The following is a 15,408-nucleotide window of genomic DNA, read 5'->3' as shown; positions in this document are numbered from 1 at the left end:
AGTTGTGGAGTTTTGAGATCAGTGTGGAGGGGATAATGGTGTTGAAGGTGGAGCTGTTGTCAATGAGCAGGAGTCTGATGCAGGTGTCCTTGTTGTCCCGATGTTTCAGGTATGAGTGCAGGGCTGGGGATGTGGCATCCACTGTGGACTTGTTATATCAGTAAGCAAATTGCAGGGGATCAAGGAAGGCTGGGAAACTGGAGCTGATATGGGCCATAACCAGCCTCTCGAAGCATTTCGTGATTTTGAAAGTTAGAGCCACTGGGCGATTGCCTTTAAGGTGCAATGCATGTGCCTTCCCAGCTATGGGGATGATGGTGGTCCTACAAGACAGGCAGCACTGCTGGACCTAATTTTGGAACAAAGCCAGGCAAATGTTACATATAGCAGTGAGGGAATTGCTTTGGTGACAGTGACCCATCATTCAGTCAGATTTAAGGTTATTATGGATAAGAACAAAGATGGTCTGGAAATTAAAGTTCTGAATTGGGGGAAGGCCAATTTAATAAAACGGTCTGGTTTGGGATTATGGTCAGCATGTACTGATTGGATTAAAGGATCTGTTTCCACGTTGTATGACTCTATAAGACTGGAATGGATTGGCAGGTACTTGCAGGAAAATGCACAAAGTAATGGGAGATAGTCAAAAGAGCAGTAACGATAGAACAAGGCTAACATGATCCTGTAAAGGTGAAGAGTGGGATCAACAAACCCAGAGAACCCCAGCTGTGAAGTCATGTACAGGATTTCATAAGATTAAAAAAAGGAAGTGTATGGTAGGTACCGCTGTTCCAAAACAATGGATGCCCTAGAGGAGTACAGAAAGTGCAAGAGTTTAAAAAAATAAATAAAATTAGAAGATCAAAGAGAGAACATGAAAAAACACTGGTGGGTAATAGTAAGGAAAATCTAAATGCGTTTTAAAAGTGTATTAGTAACAAGGGAATAATAACCAGGGAAAGATAGGGCCCATTAAGGACCAAAGTTGCTATCTATGTGTGGAGATGGAGACATAGCTGCAGTTTTAACAGAGTGCTTTGCGTCTGTATTCACATTAGAAAAAGACGATGTGGGTCTAGAAATCAGGGAGGGGCCAGTGATAAACTTGAAAACATTACCACTGAGAAGGAGGGGACATTGGTGTTTTAACATGTTAAACAGTGGATAAATGTGGGACTATTATTCAAGAAGGGTGGTTAAAATAAACTGGGGAACTACACAGTCAGTGAGGTTAATATCTATGCTAGAGAAACTATCTGAAAAGATTCTGAAAAATTCTAATTTCCTGGATTATCTCTGTTGCTCTTCTTAAAGGAGGGAATAATGTTGATTATTCTCCAGTCTTCTGAGACTGTGTCTGTGGCTAAAGAGGATGCACATATCTCTGATAAGCCCCCAACAATCTCCTCCTTGCCTCCTTCAGTAGCTTTGGATAGATCCCATCAGGCCCTGGGGGCTTAACTACCTTAATGCTTTACAACACCTCCTCTTCTTAATACTGACATATGCCCGAGAACATCAATATACCCATCCCTAATCCTATAATCATCCATATCCTTCACCTTGGTGGATACAGATATGACATTGTGACCCATTTCAGAATCTGGTCATCAATCTCTTCATAGATGGTCTTATTATTTTTGTCATTACGATTTTGAGGGCAATGTCTTGCAGACTCAGACATCAGGTAGTTGACTTGCTCAGCTATGCAACAGTTGTAGACAGCGTTGCTAACTTGCAACCTTGAAGACTACATGATTGCTATGATTTTTACATTTGAATCCTGTTATGTAAGAAGAATGAAAGCCAGAATATCTTGTTTACCATGCAAAACGTTTCTCTTGAGGTCAGAAGGTAGCTAACCTTACAAATACTGGACCATGCAAGTCCCTAAAGACCCACACACTTAGAAGATACAGACAGCAGCAAACACAACATAATGATCAGTGCAGATCTGAAGCTTTAGTTTAACAGCACAAATCACAAGAGAGCAAAATGCTGCTAACCAGAAGATATCAAGGAAAACAGGCTGAGGACAGTGAATCCCAAATAACCTTACACCGATACTGAAGAATGCATCAAAGGAGGACAGGATTGGAATGGAAGAAATCTGCTGCTCCAAGGCAAAAGTACTGGCTGCATCATGAAAAGTGAGTCAGGGACACCAGTCCCCAGTGTGATGATACTGTGGTTTGAAAAGATGTGTTTTGTACTGGTTTGTTTCAGAGGGAGATTGAGGGACAGGATGGTGAGCAATCTATAAGATGATAAACAACTTGTGAAAGCTTGGGTGTTTTTTTTTTCAAAAGTTGTAACAATAGAAGCAGCCTGAATGGGTGTGGTCAAGCTCCCACCCACTGAATCAGAATCTTTAGTTTAGCTTTCAGCAGTTGCTATTGGGGTCTTGAAGAAGTGAAAGCTTTTTTTTTCACTTTCTCAGTTATCGTGGAAATCTGGGGTTTTCTGCCTGCTAGAGGAGTTTCATGTAAAACAATCTATTCCTGAATTTGACTTTTTCCAAGGGGATGTTTATGAGATGTTTCTATGTTGGTACAGTTAATTAGTAATAATTATTGTATCTGGTGATGATACTGCTCCTTTAACAAGGTTATGTTGTCCTTTCTCTTCAGAGGGGTTGTAAAGACACAGGTTATGGAATGTCTGGGCTTATCTATTTGAAGCTGCTTTTCGGTTTTATTTTAAAAAATACTTGAACAATGAAAGGGGAGTGGCCAGTTCTCCCAGCTCAGCTTTTCTCTGGTTTGTTTTGGTTTTAGCAGTCTTGTTGTTTTGCAGTTGCTGATCAGTTTTTTTGAGGCTACTGGTCAAAGAAACAGTCCCATGCTGATCCTCTCTCTGACATCTCTCTTGTAAGAACCTGAGTTTGACTTTACCTTTTTTTTTGGCCAAGGGGGTGTTTATGGGGATGTTGCAAGTATTTGGAACAGCATCATTAAGTTGGAGACAGAGTTGATTGAATTTTCAAATAGTTACATTATTCTAAATTTGGTTTTCTTTTGTTGTTGTGTAAATAAATTCTGTTTTACTTTAAACTGACTGGTTGGCTCAGCTGCCTCACTCCTGGAGTATCCACCATACACCTGGTTCAAACAACTAGAATTTTAAAGTCTGTGCTACCTTCTTGAAATGTTTTCAGTGGGTCTGGCTTTGTCCATAACAATATATTATTCTATTAAGTTTTCCAATAGATTAAGTGATTCCGTTTCATTCTTTCTTTAGTTATATTTTAACTTTAGTGGATGAATAAATGTGTTTTGCTTTAAATTCAGTAGTTTGACCAATTGAATTCTACCTGGAACATAACACTTCACAGTTACCTTTAAAATAAGAAAAAGTTAGTTACAAGATGAACACCTGAATATTTTGAGGGGGTTTGGTCAAACCCATAACACAAGTCCAAGGGCAGTGAGCTAACCAGCATCAGAGATTGTGTCAATTAAAACTAAAAATCTGTGGCACAAAGGGGAAGCTTTGAAAGTATAGCAATTCAGGCTGAAAAGCCAGGAATTTAAAAAGTGAGCTGCAACTCTGATTGCTCAGCTCAGTTTCCACCATAGTGTACAGACTCCACAAGGCAGAAAAACAGAACTAAGAGCTTCAGAGAAAAGCTTGCGTAATCAAGGAGCAGGGAGCTGGAGAAGTCATCAATCCTGACACTTAACAAGTGATTCTGCTCTAATGTTCAAATACGTTTGAGAAACCTTCCATTACAGTGACAATAATGCAGGGATTCCCCAATAACGCTGCAAAATGCAAGAAAACTCTCCACAAAGCAGGAAGGCCTGGGAGAAATGTCATTGCTGCAAAGAAGATTGTTTAAAGAAGATAAAATGCTAAGACTCAAAGCTTACTTTTTTGGTGAAGTGTCAGTTTCCTTGAAATTCACAGTGTTGCTTTCCCTTGAGGCCTGGTAAGATTCATTGCCACACTTTACAAAACTTGCCTTAATAACTACCTGCCCCTATGTTTCCCCTCTTGCCTGCTTCCAGTCTCATTTTACCGCCCTGTGTTCTGAGAACAAATTACCACTCACCAGACATCTGCCAAAAGACTGGCAACCATGGCACTTGTATCTTCTTTAAAATTCGGTCTTATACCCGGAAAAGCATTGGCAATCTGGCATTGTCGCTCACTGGTAATGTATTAGCACAGTAGTCACAAAACAATTTTGTTACCAATATCCGCTGTATACCTGTAACCTGTCATTGTCCATTCAGGGAACATCATACACAGGCAAACAATCGGAGTTTTTAATTGAGTTTTTATTTAGAGCCAGCAAAAGGAAACAGAAGCACTGACGAGAGGGTATAGATTTGATCCAAAATGAAAACCAGTGATAATTTGACATGTCACAATTTTCTGCTGCACCCAGCTCTCATCTACTATAACCATGAGTCAATGAGGATCTGCCTGGCCTGTAGCTGTCAACACAATTGAGTTCTGTCATGGACAATGGCAGCATCCTTTTCCCCAATGTCCTTGTGCTCCTCCTCATTGGAAGACTGCAATTTCTCCAGTTCCTTAACATCCAGCTTATCACCCAGTTGTGCACAGTACAGCATACGAGATGGGGACTCCACTAAACCAGCCCAAACAGGAGAACCACATCTTCAGCAGCCCCATACTCAGCTCCACCATGGATGGCATTGTATCTGCACTCTGCATCAGTTATGAGGACAGCCAACAATGTCATCAGACATAGGCACTATGAATAGTCATTTTCCCCTAGTAATCAGCCTTATAAGGCACCAGACCCTAAAATGCACAAGGTGTGCGAGTGCTACATGCTATAGGATGAAGGCAGCTGCTAGTGTAGTGGGCACACATCTTCAGGAAGTGGTAACAGTGATCAAAGATCACCTGAACAGAAGCAAATGAAAGCCTTTCCTATTGATGAATTCCGTAACGTTGTGATATGACCCTCTCAGTGTCATGTGTGTACTGTCATGACCCTCTGAAGCATGCACCGGAAAGCAAGCCCTGCTATTCCTGGAATTATCACAAATGTTAAAGATTTGGGAATAAAAGTGCATAAAATTCCCCAATTTACCTGATTTTCAGACTCAGGTAGACAGAAAGCATCAGCCGGGTTTCTATACTTAACAAGGATTTTTATTTATTAAAAGTAATTAGATTCTAGCTGCTGATAAACAGTTTTAAGCCATCAGCATGGTTCACGAGAACCATGAAGAAGAGTCATACTAGACTCAGATGCTACTGGACCTGCTAAGTTTCTCCAGCATTTTCAGTGTTTTGTTTCAGATTTCCAGCATCTGCAGTGCTTTATTATGTCAAAAAACAAATGGGAACAAATGGTATAACATTGTCAGGTAGTAAGTGTTGGCTGATTAAACACTTCACAGAAAGCAAAAGTTTAAGTACACGGTCCAGGAGATATCACACTTAAATATTACACTCCAACACAGGGATCATTAAAAACTGGAGAGTTGCACACAATTAAGAATTCCTTTTCCTAAATGAAAAGGTGTGCATTGGTCTCAAGCGTTTCAAAAGGTGGAAGAGACTAAGCAACACAAAGAGTTCCTTTTGAGAGGAATATCACAATTTGTTCATAGTTAGAAAGGTTAAAACTTGAAATTAACATTCCACTGAATAAAGATGCAAAGCCCTTGCATCTTTAGACGTCCTTATCTGTTGAATTGTGACATGGAATGAGGCATGAAGCACTTGATAGCAAGCAGGCCAAGATATATTTGGGGACAGTAACCGTGAGTGTATATTTCCTTTTCCAATGAGCAAAAGATATTGATTATCTGCTTCAGCAAGCTGGCTCTGCAGAGTTACAAGCTCAAGTTCATAGATCCCAGCACTGTCATCAGCAACCTTCATAGCTCAGACACTATCACTCCACTGAGAAAGTTAACAATCTGAACGCAAAACAACGACTGAATATATATTGATGGTGATTAGGATAGTTTAATTTAAAATAAGATCCTTTTGGTTTGTTTAATCGTTCAACTAATTGCTTAATGTTCAGTTGTGAATGTCTATTGACAGTTCACCATGTTGTAATACTATGAAGCACATCTGAGTGTGGTTACAAAAAAAACTCAAACTAACAACAAGGAACAAATTTTAGAATCTCTACAGAATCATAGAATCCCTACTCAGTGTGGAAACAGGCCCTTCGGCCCAACAAGTCCACACCAACCATCCGAAGAGTAATCCACCCAGACCTATTCCCTTACCCTATTATCCCATATTTACCCCTGACTAATGCACCTAACCTACACATCCATGAACACTATGGACAAATTAGCATGACCAACTCACCTAACCTGCACATCTTTGGACTGTAGCAGGAAACCGGAGCAACCCAGAGGAAATCTGCACAGACACAGGGAGAATGTGCAAAGACCACACGGACGGTCACCCCGGGTTGGGATCAAACCCGGGTCCCTGACGCTGCAAGGCAGCAGTGCTATTTGCCGAGCCAACATGCTGCCCCCATGACACTGGAGCACGGCGTATAGAAAAGTCTCAACTCTGCAAACCCCGCTCAGGAAAAGATGCGTCCGACTCCTCAGTTTAGGATTAGAAATAAAATTCAGTTTTATTGTCACGTGTACTCAAGTTCAAAAGTACAGGAGTACAGTGAAAAATATCCAATGATGTTTGCTGTTGGGGTGTGGGGGGGGGGGGGGGGAAGGGGTCAGCTGGTGGCAATGAGCGTGCTATTGGAAATCGGACCCAACACATGCAGCCTTGAGACAGTGCTCAGATCCATTTAAATGATCTGCAAACATACTCCAGGACTTCATTCCAGGTATAAAAAGAAACAAGAAAATAAAACAGAATCAGATCTCTCCACTCATTTCCCTCACTTAACCCAACAGCCTCCCATACCCTCCATGCTAAACAATGACTTTATACCTACTCCCATGGTCCCTCACACCATCCATGCCAGCCCGTGACCCTTTCACTCTCATGGCTATTCAGAGCCCGATACCAATTCTGCACCAACTCATGCCATGAGTCCTACCAAACTACCGTTTCTCCCTCTGTGCCAAATCCCCCAGTGTCCACAAAGGACAGACCTCAGGCTCATAGTGAAATTCAATTTTAAAGAAGTCCTTAGTGTCTATTGAAGACTTATTTTTCCATTAAAGGTTCACATCATAAAAGCTCATTCCTTACTCTTAAATTCCTTCAAACACTTCATCTTCATAGCTCTATGTCCAACACTTGATAATTACTCGGAGTTGTCAGTCAATATGTGAACTTCCAGGATGGAAGTTTGCTCACTGAGCTGGAAGGTTCATTTTCAAACGTTTTGTCACTATACCAAGTGACATCATCAGTGGACCTCCAGTGAAGCATTGAAATCACTGACTCATTTTCTATTTCGGTGTTTAGGTTTCCTTGGGTTGATGACATCATTTTCTGTGGAGACATCATTTCCTGTTCTTTTTCTCAGAGGGTGGTAAATTGGGTCAAGTTGATGTGTTTATTGAGAGAGTTCCAGTTAGAATGACATGCTTCTAGGAATTCTCATGCGTATCTCTGTTTGGCTTGCCCTCAGATGGATGCGTTCTCCTGGTCAAAGTGATGTCGAAGCACACCATTTCAGCTGGGACAACATATCCATCCTAGGACAAGCCAAACAGAGACACACACGAGCATTCCTAGAAGCACTGAATTCTAACCGGAACTCTATCAACAAACACATCGACTTGGACCCCATTTACTACCGTTTGAGAAAAAGAACTGGAAATGACATCACCACAGGAAATGACATCACCAACTCAAGGAAACCTAAACACATGAATAGAAAGCGGGTCATAACACTAGTGCTTCACTTGAAGCTCACTGATGATGTGACCTAGTATAGTGATGAAATATTTGAAAACAAACCTTCCAGCTCAGTCAGCAAACATACATCCTGGAACCTCAACCTGAGCTACAAATCTTTTCAAAACTTGTGAACTTCCACTTTGGCTGCTGCATAGAGTTTTTGCAGTTTTGTGAACATTTAGGTCTAAGCATGAGAAAGAAAACAATTATCTGTACAAGTCAGTACTTTTGTGCAAAAATACTTAAAACTTTGAAACTAAAACATATTTTAGCTTGCAACTAACTTCAAATCATGCATTTAGCTGTGAGTCACATCCTTTCCCAGAAATTAAACAGTAATGACTTTACATTCAAAGGATGTGGCATGTATTTAATGCTGTGATAACTAAGTGGCTATGAATAATCTTGAACTAATTATTTTTCTTTTCTTACCCTCTTCTTGTGTTTTAGATTACATGAGCTAAGAAACACGACATGGCAAGACTTACTGTCTACTTAAATCGTCTTACTACGCTCCCAGTATTAAAAATGTCAATGATTTACCAGAAGCTAAGGTTTCCTAACAGATCTTCATGTTTCTTTTCACATGCTAACAATTATGAGACAATTCAGAAAGAACATCCAGTGCTATAGGGAAAAAAAAGCTTTCAGAAGAGAATTCTATTTAATTGTCCAACCATGATCGAACATTTTTAATTCATTACTTTAAGTCATTCACTCTGTTTAAGAGAAATGAAAATTCAGTGGTTCTGTTGGGTTAATTTATGTTGCAATGATGCCTCTATGGTTCAGATTTCAAAGAGTTTTTTTTAAATGTGTCATATGTACTTACAGACCTTGCCTCCCTAGTTATACAGGTGATGCAGAATGACACCAGCAGCTTGTGTTCAATCCCTTCACTGGCTGAGGTTACAATGAAGGACTTTGTTTCTCAAACTCTCCTCTCCTTGAGGCGTGATGACCCTCAGGTTAAATCATCTCTGTCTAATGAGAGAGCAGCCCTAAGATGCAATAGGATTACGGTGATTTTACCTTTACCTTAATATGTTACAATTTACAGCTTCAGAGACCAGAATGCCTAGTCATTGCTCGAAAACTCCAATACATGAAGAGATAAAAGTTTTCACTCTTCAGTGACCTTTGAATGCCATCAATCATTGTGAATGGTCTTTAGATGTTGGGAATCTTCTTATTTTTATACCACTATTTTTTTCAAAGGCCAGGCTGTAAGGCAAAGTTCTTTCAGACATTTGTGACATTCAAAAAAACAATTTGATAGCTTTCACTTTGTGATTCACTTCCAAAATTGAGAACTTTTCTGTGTTGATTCAAGTCTAAGTGTGCTTAAAGGTCTCCACTAATTTGATGGAAAATGTCTGGCAAAAATCAAACATGTACAACATTATTTCAATTGTGTGTGTTTTGTAGTATTTGATTGTTTCTTCATTAGTAGTTTTGTAAAGAAAGTAAGGGGCTTAATCATTGGCTTTTTAGTGGTTATCAGTTTCTCACTTTTGATTCAGGTTCCCAGTTTAGTCTCATGAATACCTGATTGCTACCCAAGACACATTTTCAATTCACTCTTGGGATGTGAGCATCGCTGATTGGACCAGGATTTATTGCCCAGTTTTAGTAGCCCCTGAAAAGGTGATGGTGATCGGCTTTTTTCAAGTGCTGCAGTTCATTCAGTGTAAGACTTTGACCAGCGACACTGACGATCAATTCTCACTTGATGCACGAGTGGTCTCCGGCTCTCTGGATGCATGACACTACGGAGGTGAGAGTCCTGGTCTGTAATGCATTCTGGGTTCATTCTCAGATTTCTTATCAACAAAAACACTTTTGCTTGCTATTTTATGAACGCCCACAATAATTCCATTGGGATACTTCACTTGACCCCACTATGCTAAATTAACAGATTAGATTAGATTCCCTACAGTGTGGAAACAGGCCCTTTGGGCCCAATCAGTCCACACCGACCCTCCAAAGAGTAACCCACCCAGACCCATTTCCCTCTGGCTAATGCACCAAACACTATGGACAATTTAGCATGGCCAATTCAACTAGCCTACACATCTTTGGATTGCAGGAAGAAACCCACACAGACAGAGGGAGAATGTGCAAACTCCACACAGATAGTCACCCAAGGTTGGAATTGAACCTGAGACCCTGGTGCCGTGAGGCAGCAGTGCTAGCCACTGTACCAAGCTACAATTTTCTTTCAACTGCACTAGAAAATTGAAGTCAGGATCCTACCTCCAGCACAGATTGCTGTGAGTTACTGCCTCTTTCTGACTGGGAATAACCTTAGTAGCCGCTATTTTTGATTTAAAAAAATCAGATAGGCTTTGTACGTCAACAGGATGTCCGAAACACTTTATTCAAGTATATTTTCACCACTTGCTGCCTGTTTCCTTCTGCTGAACACGAAGCAGTTAACAATCATGAAACATACACACAGAAATGTAGAAAATCGAAGCAAGAATAAGCCATTCAGCCCGTTGAGCATGGTTTCTTTTAAAGGATTCATTTATGGGGTGAGGGTATCACTGGCTAGGTCAACATTTATTGCTTATCAGGCAGTTAAGAGTCAACCACATTGCTGTGGGTCTGCAGTTATATGTAGGCTCGACCAGGTAAAGACAGCTGTTTCCTTCTCTAAAGGACACTAGCAATCTAGATGGGCTTTTTTGACAATGGATCCATGGTCATCATTAGGAACTTAATTTCAGATTTCTTTTGAATTCAAACACCACCATTTGCCATGGCAGGAATTGAACCTGAGTCCCCATGATATTACATGGGTGTCTGGACAACCAGACTAGCAACAATACCACTAGGCCATCACCTCCACCCTTCAACGCAATCATAGATGATGATGATCCAATTCAATCCCCTGTTCCTACTTTCTCCTTGTACCCATTGGTCCGTTTCACCCTCAGAACTATATTTAGCACCTTCTTTAAGACATTCAATGTTTTGGTTTCAACTGGTTTCTGTGGTAATGAATTTCACAAGCTTACCACTCTGAAATTTCTCCTCTTGTCAGTCCTAAATGGCTTACCCCAAATCCTTAGACCATGACCTTGCTTCTGAACTCCCTGGTCATCAAGATCATTTTTCCTGTATTTACCTTGTCCTGTTAGAATTTTAAAGGATTTTATGAGTTCCTCCCTCATTCATCTAAACATCAGTGAATCAGTCCCAACTGATCAAGTTTCTCTTCATGTGTCATTAAACAGTCTGGTAAACATTCGCTGCACTCGCTCCATAACTAGAACATCCTTCCTCAGATAAGGAGACCAAAGCTGTATACAATATTCCAGGTCTGGTCTCACCAATGCTCTGTACAAACGCAGTGAGAGATCTCTGCTCCTGTACTCGAATCTTTTCATTATGAAGGTCAACATACAGTTTGCCCTCTTCACTACCTGCTGCACTTACATGCTTCCTTTCAGTAACAAAAACAGAAATTGCTGAAAAAGCTCAGCAAGTCTGGCAGCATCTCTGGAGAGAAATCAGAGGTAATGTTTCAGGTTGAGTGACCCTTCCTCAGAACATCGTTATCTCTGATTTCTTTCCACATATGTTGCCAGACCTGTTGAGCTTTTCCAGCAATTTCTGTCTTTGTTTCTCATTTACAGCATCCATAGCCCTTTCAGGTTTCAGTTGCTTCCTTTCAATGGCTAGTGGACAAGAATATTGCAGCTGCCCCTTTTCTGATCTATTGCCATTCAAATAACTATCTGCCTTCCTGTTTTTGATATCAAAGTAGACAATTACACATTTATCCACATTATACTACATCTGCTACATATTTGCCCAAATCACACTGAAGCACCTCCTCATTGATCACCCTCCTACACAGCTTTGACACTTCTGCAAACTTGGAAATACTCATTTAGCTCCCTCATCTAAATCAAGAGTTATAGAGTAAGTGCAAGAATGTGGCTTTTAATCCAATCAAAATCCCTAACACCATTCTCCGAAGACTGGTTCCCTTCATTTCCTCCCTCTCACTGGACTCAGTATTCTCCAACATTTCTGATGTCATTTGCATTCATCTCCATGAAGACAGAACCAAAGTATGTATTTAATTAGTCAGCAATCTCTTTGTTTCATATTATAAAGTTCCCTGGTTCAGAACTATAAAGGGACCTACATTTGTCTTCACTAATCTTTTTCTTTTCACAAACCTGTAGATGATTTTGCAATCAGTTTTTATGTTTCTTGCAATCTTACCCACGTGCTCCATTTTTCTCTTTTAAATTATTCCCTTTGTCTAAACTGCTCCTATTCTCAGTTCTGCTGTTACATTTTAGTTAGTGTTTTTGCCCTTTCTTGGATCTAAAACAATTCCTAATCTCCCGTGTTAACAACAGTCAAGTCACCTTTCCTGTTTTATCTTTGTGACATTGAGGAATGAGCAATTGTTACAGTTCCTCATGCACTATGTAAATGCTTGTTATGCCTATCCACCAAACCACATACTATTTAGGTTCAGGACTGTAGTCTCAATCAACCATGTCACTTGTCATCTTAATGAAACATTCTATCGTATTATGGTCAGTTTTTTCTCCAAATGGCCTCACACAAATAGTTTGACAATTATTCCTTTCTCATTACATAATACACAGACCAGCATGATCTGGTCTCTCATTGATCCCTCAGTGTAAATCATCTCATATACACTCAAGAAATTATTCCCCTATGGTATTGTGAATGACTTGCCCAATCTATATGCAGATTCACGTCACCCGTAATTGCAGCTGTAATTTTATTCCTTGCATCTCTAATTTTCTGTTAAATGCCTTCCCCAGTGGTTCTGTGATGGTTTGAGGATCTACATGCTATCCCCAGGGAGCACCTATTCAACTCCCACAATCATTTTTTGCCAGTTGGTGATTTTAAAATCTCAAACAGATTCCACTTTATTGTAGCTAATATCCACCCTCACCATTCAGTCAATTTCCTCTTTAATCAGCAACTTTAATCCAACTCCTTTTCCTTTCCACCTGTCTTTCCAAAAAACTGAATGCACCTAGATGTTCTGTTCCCATCTTTGGTCACCCTGCAGCTACTTCTCTGTAATCTCACTATTTCACACTTGTTCATCTCTATTTGCGTGACTAATTCATCCATGTTATTGTGCATATTCCATGCATTAAAACTCAAGCATTGACTTTTTAACATTCTTAATCTTGTTGTCATCAATTTGCACTGTTGTCCTACTTGATTCTTGTCCTTGAATTTTCTGCCAATCATTTTTCTAATTTCCTATTCTGTCTTTTGATTTGCATGGATGCAAATCTACAGTGATATATTAGCATGCTCCAGTTTTTTGTTTCCCTCTTTTCTGTCTCACTGTATAGGTTGAAACTTTATTGCTGGAACAGCACAGCAGGTCAGGCAGCATTCTCCTCCTATATTTTTCATCACCTACTAAGTTCATTGAGTCTATCTTCCTACTCTCCCCCTATATCCAATGATGTTATCTTTCAGGTTAAGGCAGTGAAATTGATCTTTGCCATTCTGATGAGGCATCGCTCATCAAACACAAGCAAACTACTTTCCACCAGACCTGATTTTTTCTCCCACGAGGTGAAATGAGCTATGAACCTACTCTGAGATCTTTCCTGCTGCTCATTCAATTTAACCCTGGAGCAAGTAAGCTGCTTCCTACCCGCCTCTGCTATTATTCTGAACACACATCCACCCACTGTAAGGTTCTGCTTTCTTTGGACCACAACTTCCTTTTGTATTAATGTTGTGAAATAGCCCAAAGCATTATTAGATGAAATTTGACACAGATCCACATAAGGAGATATTCAAACAGGTCAGCCATTAATTGGTCTAAGAGGTAGGCTTGAAGGGGCATCTAAAAGGAGGCAGGTGAATTCAAACTGAGGAAGTCTAGAAAGGGAATTCAAGATCTGAGAGTTGAGGTAATGGAAGGTACACCAGCTTTTGGTGGAGTAGCGATAATGATGGATGCACAGGAGTTCAAAACTGGAGATTTGTGGAAATCTTCAGAGATTTTAGGGCTCAGAATGAAGATTACATTTAATTGATTAATGCCTATGCTATCCTACACTTCTACTCTCTTGTTCTCTTATCCGAGAACAAATCAAATATTTATGACTTGTCTTATACTAGCCATTGTATAGGGATGCATGGATGCAAATCTACCAGAGAGTGAAGTATTAGCATGCTGCAGCGTTTTGCTATCAGACGGCAAGGGAACAAAAATAGACTGACCATGTTTTGTAACGGATGAAAAGGACTGGTAGGAATTGACAGAAACAAGTACCTGGTGCCCTCCAGTAATGAACAAAACTTCTGGTTGCCATTCACACAATCTACAAGAACCATTTGTTTCCAAGGCCGTGTATCAACACTTTTTCTTCCCAAGGATAATCCACAATGGAACAAGCTGACAAAGGAAATAGGACAGTTCCATCACTTCAAATCTTCAACTCACATCTCCAGATTATTTTCATGAAAAAGCTTTCATTATCTGTCCTCCTATTCCAGGAAACAATGTCTCGTTTAGTTCGTGCTGCTAATAGAAATGTTGCCAGAATTTGATGCTACTGATACAACTGGGTGGCACGGTGGCATAGTGGTTAGCACTGCTGCCTCACAGTGCCAGAGACCCGGGTTCAATTCCCACCTCAGGCAGCTGTCTGTGTGGCGTTTGCACATTCTCCCCGTGTTTGCATGGGTTTCCTCCGGGTGCTCTGGTTTCCTCCCACAACCCAAAATGTGCAGGTTAGGTGAATTGGCCATGCTAACTTGCCCGTAGTCTTAGGGGAATAGGTCTGGGTGGGTTGCTCTTTGGAGGGTTGGTGTGAACTTGTTGGGCCGAAGGGCCTGTTTCCACACTAAGTAATCTAATCTTAAAAATAAACTGAAGCAGAAACAAGGGCAAATTTCTTAAAACTGTGAGGAATAAGAGAATGGTCAAAGAAAGAGTAGGCCCGATCAGGGATAGCATAGGGAATGTGTGTGTGGAGTCTGAGGTGGTTGGGGAAGCCCTAAATGAGTTTTTTGCTTCTGTCTTTACAAAAGAAACGAACTTTGTAGTGAGTGAAACCTTTGAAGAGCAGGTGTGCATGCTGGAATGGATAGAGATAGAGGAAGCTGATGTGCTGAAAATTTTGTCAAACATTAAGATTGACAAGTCGCCAGGCCCCAACCAGATTTGTCCTCGGCTGCTTTGGGAAACAAGAAATGCAATTGCTTCGCCATTTGCGAAGATCTTTTCATCCTTGCTCTCCACTGGAGTCATACCTGAGGACTGGAGAGAGGCAAATGTAATTCCTCTCTTAAGAAAGGAAATAGGGAAATCCACAACAATTTTACAGACCAGTAAGTCTCACGCCTGTCGTCTGCAAGGTGTTAGAAAGGATTCTGAGGGATAGCATTTATGACCATCTGGAAGAGCATGGCTTAATTAAATGCAGTCAACACGGCTTTGTGAGGGGCAGGTCATGCCTCACAAACCTTATCGAGTTCTTTGAGGATGTGACTAGAAAAGTTGATGAGGGTCAAGCTGTGGATGTGGTGTAT

Source organism: Chiloscyllium plagiosum, chromosome 15 (assembly GCF_004010195.1).
Source record: "Chiloscyllium plagiosum isolate BGI_BamShark_2017 chromosome 15, ASM401019v2, whole genome shotgun sequence".
Classification (NCBI taxonomy): domain Eukaryota; kingdom Metazoa; phylum Chordata; class Chondrichthyes; order Orectolobiformes; family Hemiscylliidae; genus Chiloscyllium; species Chiloscyllium plagiosum.
The sequence above is the reverse complement of the archived record's forward strand: the minus strand, read 5'-3'. Positions refer to the sequence as shown.